Raw genomic sequence first — 12,213 nt, forward strand, 5'->3', positions numbered from 1 at the left:
ATAGGGTACCTTTTTGTTCTATTGATGGTGTCCTTTCCTATACAGAAGCTTTTTAGCTTGATAAAGTCCCATTTGTTCATTTTTGCCTTTGTTTCCCTTGCCTGGGGAGATATGTTCATGAAGAAGTCACTCATGTTTATGTCCATGAGATTTTTGCCTATGTTTTTTTCTAAGAGATTTATGGTTTCATGACTTACATTCAGGTCTTTGATCCATTTTGAATTTACTTTTGTGTATGGGGTTAGACAGTGATCCAGTTTCATTCTCTTACATGTAGCTGTCCAGTTTTGCCAGCACCATCTGTTGAAGAGACTGTCATTTCCCCACTGTATGTCCATGTCTCCTTTATCATATATTAATTGACCATATATGTTTGGGTTCATGTCTGGAGTCTCTATTCTGTTCCATTGGTCTGTGGCTTTGTTCCTTTACCAGTACCAAATTGTCTTGATTACTGTGGCTTTGTAGTAGAGCTTGAAGTTGGAGAGCGAGATCCTCCCCTACTTTATTCTTCCTTCTCAGGATTGCGTTAGCTATTCGGGGTCTTTGACGGTTCCATATGAATTTTTGAACTATTTGTTCCAGTACATTGAAGAATGCTCTTGGTAATTTGATAGGGATTGCATCGAATCTGTATATTGCTTTGGGCAGGATGGCCATTTGGACGATATTAATTCTTCCTAGCCAGGAGCATGGGATGAGTTTCCATTTGTTAGTGACCTCTTTAATTTCTCTTAAGAGTGTCTTGTAGTTTTCAGGGTATAGGTCTTTCACTTCCTTGGTTAGGTTTATTCCTAGGTATTTTATTCTTTTTTATGCAATGGTGAATGGAATTGTTTTCCTGATTTCTCTTTCTATTGATTCATTGTTAGTGTATAGGAAAGCTACAGATATCTGTGTGTTAATTTTGTATCCTGCAACTTTGCTGAATTCCAATATTAGTTCTAGTAGTTTTGCAGTGGAGTCTTTAGGGTGTTTCATGTACAATATCATGTCATCTGCAAATAGTGACAGTTTGACTTCTTCTTTACCAATTTGGGTTCCTTGTATTTCTTTGTTTTGTCTACTTGCCATGGCTAGGACCTCCAGTACTATGTTGAATAACAGTAAGGGGAGTGGGCATCCCTTTCTTGTTCCTCATCTCAGAGGAAAAGCTTTCAGCCTCTTGCTGTTCAGTTAGCTGTGGGTTGATCATATATGGCCTTTATTATGTTGAGGTACTTGCCCTCTGTGCCCATTTTGTTGAGAGTTTTTATCATGAGTGGATGTTGAATTTTGTCGAATGCTTTTTCAGCATCTATGGAAATGATCATGTGGTTTTTGTCCTTCTTTTTGTTGATGTGGTGGATGATGTTGATGGATTTTTGAATGTTGTACCATCCTTGCATCCCTAGGATGGATCCTACTTGGTCATGGTGTATGATCCTCTTGATATATTTTTGAATTCGGTTTGCTAATATTTTGTTGAGTATTTGTGCATTTATATTCATCAGGGATATTGGTCTGTAGTTTTATTTTTTGGTGGGGTCTTTGCCTGGTTTTGGTATTAGGGTGATGTTGGCTTCATACAATGAGTTTGGGAGTCTTCCCTCCTCTTCTATTTTTTGGAAAACTTTAAGGAGAATGGGTATTATGTCTTCTCTGTATGTCTGATAAAATTCTGAGGTAAATCCATCTCGCCTGGGGCTTTTGTTCTTGGGTAGTTTTTTGATTACTGCTTCAATTTTGTTGCTGGTTATTGGTCTGTTTAGATTTTCTGTTTCTTTCTGGGTCAGTCTTGGAATGTTGTATTTTTCTTGGAAGTTGTCCATTTCTTCTAGGTTTTCCAGCTTGTTAGCATATAGGTTTTCATAGTACTCTCTAATAATTGTTTGTATTTCTGTGGAGTCCGTCGTGATTTTTCCTTTCTTGTTTCTGATTCTGTTCATGTGTGTTGACTCTCTTTTTCTCTTAATAAGTCTGGCTAAAGGCTTATCTATTTTGTTTATTTTCTCAAAGAACCAGCTCTTGGTTTCATTGATTTTTGCTATTGTTTTATTCTTCTCAATTTTGTTTATTTCTTCTCTGATCTTTATTATGTCCCTCCTTCTGCTGACTTTAGGCCTCATTTGTTCTTCTTTTTCCAATTTTGATGATTGTGATGTTAGACTATTCATTTGGGTTTGTTGTTGCTTCTTTGAATATGCCCGGATTGCTATATACTTTCCTCTTAAGACTGCTTTTGCTGTGTCCCACAGTAGTTGGGGCTTTGTGTTGTTGTTGTCATTTGTTTCCATATATTCCTTGATCTCCATTTTAATTTGGTTGCTGATCCATTAACTATTTAGAAGTGTGTTGTTAAGCCTCCATGTGTTTATGAGCCTTTTGGCTTTCTTTGTACAATTTATTTCTAGTTTTAGTCCTTTGTGGCCTGAAAAGTTGGTTGGTAGAATTTCAATCTTGTTGAATTTACTGAGGCTCTTTTTGTCACCTAGTATGTGGTCTATTTTGAAGAATGTTCCATATGCACTTGAGAAGAATGTGTATCCTGTTGCTTTTGGGTGTAGAGTTCTTTAGATGTCTATTAGGTCCATCTGTTCTAGTGTGTTCTTCGGTGCCTCTGTGTCCTTACTTATTTTCTGTCTGGTGGATCTGTCCTTTGGAGTGAATGGTGTGTTGAAGTCTCCTAAAATGAATGCATTGCACTCTATTTCCTCTTTCCGTTATATTAGTGTTTGTTTCACATATGCTGGTGCTGTTGTGTTGGGTGCATATATATTTATAATGGTTATATCCTCTTGTTGGACTGAGCCCTTTATCATTATGTAATGTCCTTCTTTTTCTCTTGTTACTTTCTTTTTTTTGAAGTCTATTTTGTCTGATACTGGTATTGCAACACCTGCTTTTTTTTCTCTGTTGTTTGCATGAAATATCTTTTTCCATCCCTTGACTTTTAATCTGTGCATGTCTTTCGGTTTGAGTTGAATCTCTTGTAAGCAGCATATAGATGGTTCTTGCTTTTTAATCCATTCTATTACTCTGTGTCTTTTGATTGGTGCATTCAGTCCATTTCCATTTAGGGTGATTATTGAAAGATATGTACTTATTGCCATTGCAGGCTTTAGGTTCGTGGTTACCAAAGGTTCAAGGTTAGCTTGTTTACTACCTTACTGTCTAACTTAACTCGCTTATTGAGCTATTATAAACACACTCTGATGATTATTTCTTTCCGTTCTTATTCCTCCCCCTCCATTCTTCATTTGTTGTGTGTTTTGTTCTGTGCTCTTTTTAGGAGTGCTCCCATCTAGAGCATTCCCTCTAAGATACCCTATAGAGGTGGTTTTTGGGAGGCAAATTCCCTCAACTTTGGCCTGCCTGGGAATTGTTTAATCCCTCCTTCACATTTAAATGATAATCGTGCTGGATACAGTATCCTTGGTTCAAGGCCCTTCTGTTTCACTGCATTAAATACATCATGCCATTCTCTTTTGGCCTGTAAGGTTTCTGTTGAGAAGTCTGATGATAGCCTGATGGGTTTTCCTTTGTAGGTGACCTTTTTTCTCTCTCTGGCTGCCTTTAATTCTCTGTCCTTGTCCTTGATCTTTGCCATTTTAATTTTTATGTGTCTTGGTGTTGTTCTCTTTGGGTCTAGTCTCTCGGGAGTTCTTTGTGCCTCCGTAGTCTGAGCAACTATTTCCTCCCCCAGTTTGGGGAAGTTCTCAGCAATTATTTCTTCAAAGACACTTTCTATCCCTTTTTCTCTCTCTTCTTCTTCTTCTGGTACCCCTGTAATGTGGATATTGTTCCTTTTGGATTGGTCACACTGTTCTCTTAATATTGTTTCATTCCTGGAGATCCTTTTATCTCTCTCTATGTCAGCTTCTATGTGTTCCTGTTCTCTGGTTCCTATTCCATCAGTGGCCTCCTGCATCTTATCCATTCTGCTCATAAATCCTTCCAGAGTTTGTTTCACTTCTGTAATCTCCCTCCAGACTTCATCCCTTAGCTCTTGCATATTTCTCTGCAGCTCTGTCAGCATGTTTATGATTTTTATTTTGAATTATTTTTCAGGGAGGCTGGTTAGGTCTGTCTCTGCAGATCCTCTCTCAAGTGTTGTCTGAACTATCTTGGACTGGACTAAATTTTTTTGCCTTTTCATGGAGATAGCTGTGGCTGTAAGCAAGTTACGGGTGTGTCAACTGGGAAAAGAAAGTCCTTCCCTGCTTGCTGGAAGCCTTGCCCTTCTCCGTTGCCTGTGTCAGTTACCCAGAGTCCTGGTGCAGCCACCGGGTTAGTTCCCTAAGCTGCTGTGGGTGGGGTCTCCGTCAAAGCAGCATGGAGCCCTGCGGGGAGTGGCAGGCATGCGAGGTGTGCTCCTCTGTGATAGCGGTACCCCTGCTGGGCAGCTGTATGCCAGCAGTGGCCTTTGTGTCTGACCCGGGCGGTTGTGTGTTGGGCTGGGATTCTGGTCAGCTACAGGGAGCACACCTGCTCCCTCTGGCTCCACTGCAGGTGCATGGGGGCTCTCCCACATGGGCCTCTACCATGCTCCTCTGGCTCCACTTCCACCGGTGCATGCGAGCCACACCCGGGCTGTTCACTCGCTGCCACTACGTGCTCGCACAAGCCTCTCCTGGTCCCCTCTGGCGCCGTCGGCACACGTGATCTGCTTCCGGTCCCTTCCGGCACCGCCGCCCCCAGCTCTCACTGCCACTCTCTCACTACTGGGCCGGTGTGTTGGGGTCCACGCCAGTTGGAGGAACGACTGGCAGGCTGCTTAGTGCCACGAGTGGCTTCAGAGCTGCGCTGCCTCCCTGGGGTTTAGGGTGCCTAAGGTTCCCCAGGATTCCCAACTGCTGGCTAAGTGTGTCAGGATGACTTCGTCCAGCTATGGGGTCACTGTCTCCTTAAGACTTGCAGAAAGCACTTGCTTTTCTTTTGTCTTCGGGGCGCCAGTTGCAGGGACCTGCCCACAGGTTTTGCTTTTCCGTTTCACTAATATCCAGCACCCCGTGCACCTTGTGTCTGTGTTCCAGGTGCAGATTTCTAGAGCTGGTTGTTTAGCAGTCCTGGGCTTTCACCCTCTCCCCCTTCCGACTCCTTTCTTTCCTCTGGGTTCTGGGGTAGGGGAGCATTTGGGTCCCGCTCGGCCGCGGCTTGTATCTTACCCCCTTCATGTGATGTTGAGTTCTCATGGATGTAGATTTATCCAGGCTGTTGTACTGCATCCACTGGTGTCTCTTTTAGGAAAGTTGTATTTATTGTATTTTCATAAATATATATGTTTTGGGGAGGAGATTTCCTCTGAACTACTCATGCCTCCATCTTCCTGTGATCCTGTTAAATGATTTTTTACAAGAGGGCCAGGACCATTCAGTGAGAGAAAGGGTAATCTCTTCTACAAATGGTATTAGAACAACTGGACAGCTTTATGTTGGATACTTACCTTACACCATATGCAAAAATTAACAGAAAATGGACCAAAGGTCTAAGTGTAAAGCCTAAAACTAGAAAACTAGAAAAATAAGAAAAATGTTTTATTATATTTGATTTGGCAAGGATTTCTTGAATATGACACCAAAAGCACTGGCAACAAAGAAAAAATAAACAAATGGGCTCCCATCAAACATAAAAATTTCTTCAAATGAAACAGAGTGAAAAGGCAGCCTACATAATGGAAGAAAATATTTGAAAATCATCTCTCCATTAAGGAGATAATATCCAGAATATACAAAGAACTCCTACAACTCAACAATGAAATAAATAATCCAATAAAAAATTTGTCAAAGAACTTGAGTAGACATTTCTTTAAAGAGGATATACAAATCACCAGCAAGTCTAAGTATATATACTCAACATCACCGATCATTAGGGAAATGCAAATCAGAACCACAAAGCGATATCACCTCATACATGCTAGGAAGGCTACTATAAAAAACCAACAACGACAAAAAAAAAAAAGAAAAAGAGAAAATAACAAGTGTTGATGAGAATTTAGAGAAACAGGACCCCCTGGAACACTGTTGGTGGATATGTGTAGAATGGTACAGTTACTATGGAAAACAATATGATGATCCTCAAAAAATTAAAAATAGAATTACCATATGATTCAGCAATTCTGCTTCTGTATATTTACCCAAAAGAATTGAAAGTAGGATCTTGAAGAGATATTTGCACATTTATATCCCTAGAAACACTATTCATACTAGCCAAGAGATAGAAGCAAACCAAGTATCTATCAGTGGATGGATAAGCAAAATATGGTATATATATATATACAATGAATATTATTCAGCTGTAAAAAAGAAGAAATTCTGCTACCTACAGATAATCTTTGGACTTGAACTGCAACATGGGCTCTGCCTGATGGGTCTTCAGCCTAACAGTATTGGCTTTTCCCTGAGTCTTCAACCTACAATCCCTGAATATTTTGGACTTACCAGCTTTTCCACAATTGCATGAAATAATCCTTTAAAATGTCTCTATATCTATTTCTATATCTCCTATATATCACATATCTCCTATTTGTTCTGTTTCTCTGGAGAAACCTGACTAAATAGAACTCTGAGTAATACATAGATAAACCTTAAGGACTTTCTGCTAAGCAAAATGATCCAGTCATAAAAGAACAAATACTGTAAGATTCCATTTATGTGAGGTTTTTAAAATATATAAACCTAAAGTAGGGTCTCAGAGGAGGGAGAAATGGGGAGTTGTTTAATGGATAGAGTTTCAGTTTTGTAAGATGCAAAAGTCCTGGAGATCTGTTTCGCAACCATGTGAATATACTTGACACTACTGAACTGTACATTTAGAAATGATTAAGATGGTAAAATTTTTGCTTGTGTTTTTTACCACAATTAAAATAAAATGAAACAAAATAAGAAATGACAAATTGTCAATATCTGCCTAGTTCTATTGGTTCAGAAATAAACTACAGAGTTAAAATTGGAAAATATCTGCTACAACTTCAATGACAAAAGGAAGCGACATGAGTTAGAATGGACACCCAATTTGAATTTGAATAAATAATTTCCAGATGTGAATATTAAAAATAGTAATAATAAACAAATAGGAAGCCAAACAAGTGGGATATTTTCCCATACACAGTATGCAAAGATGCATGATATATAAGGGAAGGACTAATGCCTCTTTTCTATTATCTGTGGCTCATAATGGGACCTTAAATCTATTTAAGTCAACACAGGATATATGAGAAAACTGAAGTGAGTAAAGAAATAAACATTATAAGAACTAAAAATTTGTATTATAGGAACATTTAATGAAATGTAAAAATATTTATATATAAAAGTTAAGAGAATCCAAATTTCTTAATGTATAGTCTAGAGACCTAGGGAAAACTTAGTAAGTTATTACAAGAAGAGAATTTTTCTAACATTTTCTATTTCTTTAGAACACAGAACCAAGGGACATGAACTTCAATTGGTAAGAGATTTCATTGGAAATAAGAGCAATTAAATGCTGACAAAGAGAATGGTAGACTACCTGTACTGGTTGTCTAACAAATACATTTTTACCCCAAACTTAGTAGCTTAGAACAATACACATTTATTGTTATTATTTTACCATTCCTGTGGAGTGTGAGCATAGTTCAGCTGGGTGTATGGCTCAGTATCTCACAGGACTTCTCTCAAGGTGTTGGCAGGAGGTACAGTCTCCTGTTACCTCAGAAGCCCTCTGGTCATCGGCAGAATTCAGTTCCTTGCAGCTGTGAAGACTGAGACCCATTCTTGCCACATGGCCCCTCCACACAATGGCAGTTTACTTCTTCATGGCAAACTGGAAAAAGTCTACTGTTGTCTCTTGACTTTCTTTAAAATGGCTCACCTGGTCAGTACAGAACCACCCAGGACAATCCCTCTTTGTTTTAAGGATCTTAGTCACAACCATGAAATCACTTCATTATTACCATAAAATGTAGCACAATCATGGGAGTAACATCCTATGATATGCACAGGTCTCACACACATTAATAGGGAAAGGATTATGCAGGGCATGCATATGAAAGGGCAAGACTATTAGAGACCATCTTGCAATTCTGCCTACCACACAAATCTCAATTTTTGCATATCTGACCCCAAACTATATCACTTTTAATTACTAAGTCTCACCCCAAATATGGGGTAGATGAAAATCCCATTAGTTTCTATCAAAAATACTCACAGAATATTTTTTTCAAGAGGAAACCTGGTGATGGGCCAGCCCAGCATGGGAGTAGAAGTGTCAGCATATATGTGGTTGAAGGGATGCCATAAGACCATACCTGCTTAGAAATGTCTTCCCAGGCTTGCAGTAAAACCTGACATCAGCTTCAGTAGATTCACTATGTAGGATTTATCTCTAGAATATACCCAGTTAACAGTCAAGATGTCAATAAGTTGGCTAAATTGGGTCAGAAGGGGTGATTCAAATTCCTAAATTGGTGATACTCTTACAAGAACACCTCAGTACTTCTGGATCGACATTACAAGAATCCAAACATGTGTCTCCTAAAGTAATATTCCTTAAAGAATCACACTTAAAATCCTGTGTTGACTTCAAAACCAAAAGAACACTATAATCTTCCCTGTGCCAAATGATCTACAGTACTCATGGGATTATTTCACTTCCCGTTATTTCCTTATTTCCTAACTACCAATGCAGATTGAAATGATGGGAATTGTACCACTCCCTTCAGTAGAGCTATTTTGTCACATATTCTTTTTCCCAACGGGAAATCTCTTAACGTTGTATAATAAGTAAGATGTCTGTATTCACAAATCTCAAAGCTTTGTTATTTGCTGTATTGCTTTAACTCAGCTATATTATTTTTACCTCTTTAATAAATAATATTGTTTGGTATTGACTAAAACATAACATGTATTAATTTTACATATTTTCATATGCTGTGGTACAGAGCATAATCCAGAGCACACATGATGTCTTCAGGAAGAAAAGGCACATGTTTACATAAACTACCACTTCCAAGATATGTAACAAGTTCCAATAAATTGTTGATTTAATGTCCTAGCTGATTGTGCAAGTGTTGTACATACTATTTAAAGAAAGTGACCACATTGTATGGATTTTTTCTTAGTGCCTGTTAAAGTAATAACACAAGAAGCATGTTATTGTAACCTACAGGGATCATAAATACTAACCCTATAGCATTTTTATTACCAATTTATATCAAAGACAATCTGGCACTCTTTTTACACATAAGATTTTCCCATTAGTAAGCAGTTTTATATTACAGACATAAAATATTTGTAAGCATTTTAACTTGGCTAGGCTACTGCAGCTGTGTCACATTTGTTTTTCCTTATTTTAATATGAGCTTGTTTGGATGAAATTGGAATTGCCTTCCTTTCCACTACATGACAGATCTGGTTTAGTGCCAGGATGCTTAGTGAGGTCTATCATACAATGCTCTATTATATAGAATGGCATAATTTGAAAATCACAAGACCACTAATTCGTAACACGTTAATATGCCCAGTTAGTTCAAAGTCTAGCCTTCCACAGGTGATTTTATATTCCATCTTAAAATGTTCTCTACTGTCTCCACTGTAAAAAGTTTCCCTGATCATCTCTGAACTACTTTAACATTTTTTCACATTTTTATGAGAATACACAGCTGTATATTAGAACTAAACAAACCAACAAAAAAGGAGCATCAAATCAAACTTTTAGCTAACTGTTGTGTTGCATCAACTTGTACTTAGGAAATCTATTAGCTGAATTAGGGAATGAAATGTCCCTAATTGTGACTTCCCCTCATTTTCTTATCACTGACTCCCCTACCCGACCCTGAAGTATATTGTTACCATTTGATGATGTGGGATCTCTTGAAGATCCTAGGAAGTGGGAGTCCCTGTCACTCAATGTCTTTCCAGTGATACCAAGCGAAGGAGTCTGCCATCGGTGTGCTTCCTCAATCTCCTTTCCAAAGCTGCAGGTGAGACTGCCTCAGAATGAGCCATCACATCCTAACTATGCATTCCAGGATGTAACCAACAGAGGTTTTAAGCAATACTTTCTTGTTATGATTAATATGAAAGACTCATCCATCTGTTGGATGCAGACATGTCCTCAGCTCTAATTTAATAACAACTTCCCAGCACATCTGTTTATAGCAGAAGGGAACTTTACTATCCTGAAGACTCCCAGGAAGAAAAAAAATACTGCTCAGTAAATTTTTATGCTTTGCACTTTGATCTCTGCTTGACTGCTCTGGAACTTATCTATTGGCTCAGCTTAGCTCACCTTTATCTAAAGTACTGTGTAGCTCCATTTTAAGTGATATGTTGTGTATACCTATATGTTGAGCTCTTTTCTGAATTTTATGAATAATCATTAACCTTGATGCTGCTCAGTCATAAAACCTTATTAGTGTTTTTGGACTACAAAATCTTTTAGAGCTGAAACTACAACTATAATGGGAAAAAATGGCATCACATAGTCCTGTTGGGAACAGTCCAGGTTAGTAAATACTTGAAAAGTAATTATCAGTGAATGATGACAGTGATGATTTAGTGCATTAGAACAATCCTTGAAGGTATCCCAGTGGGAAAAAGCTACATCTGAAGTGTAGCTAATTCAGTAATAGAATAATAATAATGTATTGCCTGTATAACTTTCTGGTAAAAGGGACAAGAAAAATGTAACTAAAACAGGGAAACTAAAAGTGAAAAAGGGTATGGTCAACAGTCTCAAAGAACAGTTTTCACAGATTACCTGGTACAAATCATTAATGCAAGCTAAACTTCAAATATACATGTAAATATACATGTGGTAAAACTCATTTAGTATTAGGTAACTAGATAAAATTTGAGTTTGTTATGCAAAGTGTTTCACTGATAACTTGAGGTTTAAATTCAGCTGAAAATATAATTGGAAAGGATTATTGAAAGCACAGGACATTCTTTTGGCTGAATTTAACATTATTATCATTTTTATTTTTCTTCCTCCCTTAATTACCTGGCTTGTTGATATATTTAACAAATTGATTGGATAGTCAGCATCACAAAATTCTGTAATTAAATCCCAAATAGCTAGTGATGGGTTCCATTGGCATTAAAATATTAAGATAGATTTACATGTACTTTTAAAAATTTTTTTACTGTTTTTCATGATTATGAAACAAAAACAGCAAAGGGTAAAATTTCCACATTCATATAGTAATCAAAACATTTTTTTCAATGCCTGCGAAAAGAAAAATGGGGTCAGATTACTTACTTTTCAGACATGTTAGTTCCTCAACCAGTAAAGTTTTCTTCTTTTTTCCTCCTAGACTAAACACAAACTGACATGTGAAGTTTTAGGGGTAAAGGGCTGAAATAAAAACCTTTGTTTTCTTCATTACATAATCAGAACTTCCGGATTTTATATTTCATTAACTCTGTCATTCTTTTAAAACTGTTTTAAAAAACAATAGTAAAGACAAACTATTTTTAGAACAGCATATACTAGCTTTTCAGTTTTCTTTGATGACTTCTAAAAGCCTTTTGATGTGGACTCCAAAAAAGGCATTTTCATCCTTAGAAATGTGCTTTGAAACATTCAAATCTTGAGAACTGCAGAACTGGATGTTCTCTGCTGTAGCTCTGAAAAAAGAAATGGGTAGAGATGAGGCCTTAAAGTAAAACTTAGAAACTGGATAACGAGGAGATTTAGTGTCAGAAGCATATCAACTAGCCAAATAGTAAAGAGGCCCTTGGAGCAGGATGGCTTGAAGCCAGTTGAGTTATTTGGGAGACGGGCGAGAAGTCCGCATGACAGGCGCTCGGATGGCGTGCACATGGCACCTTCCCCACTGAGCCTGTCCACTCGGCTCTGCCAAGAACAGGCTCATGATTCAAACTGACAAGAACCTTGCTCCCTCCCTGATCCAGAAAGAAAGAGCCTTGTCAAGTTGAATATTCGGTTCACTATGCGAGAGCAGGGTTGCCAGGAACAATGCGGGGAACTAAGAATGTGCTCTCAATCAGCAAGAGGGCTTGGACCCTGGTGAGGTGGCTCACAGGACAGGGAGAAGTGTAATTGAAGCTTAAGTGTCTTCGCATTCGTCTTAGAGGAAATGCTGTTTGTTTTCTTTCTTTTGCTTTTCTTTGTTCTTTGTTTCCTTCGAGACATTGAAAATAAGTTTGTAATGTAAAATATGTATCTTCTATTTAAGGAAAACATAACTACTAAACAAACTCTTGCCCGAAGAACAAATTCAATTCAACCAAG

The 12,213-nt window shown here is 38.0% G+C and overlaps 1 long non-coding RNA gene across 1 annotated transcript in view; it reads right to left on the bottom strand.

Moving 5' to 3' along the window:
• LOC140848219 (uncharacterized) overlaps nucleotides 1-11,581 on the bottom strand; it is a 100,409-nt gene extending 88,828 nt beyond the window's left edge. The window contains exon 1 of the long non-coding RNA XR_012128780.1: nucleotides 11,218-11,581. This is a non-coding gene — a long non-coding RNA (uncharacterized lncRNA). The remainder of the gene's footprint in view (nucleotides 1-11,217) is intronic.
• Nucleotides 11,582-12,213: the final 632 nt, after the last annotated feature.

Source organism: Manis javanica, chromosome 3, assembly GCF_040802235.1.
Source record: "Manis javanica isolate MJ-LG chromosome 3, MJ_LKY, whole genome shotgun sequence".
Classification (NCBI taxonomy): Eukaryota; Metazoa; Chordata; class Mammalia; order Pholidota; family Manidae; genus Manis; species Manis javanica.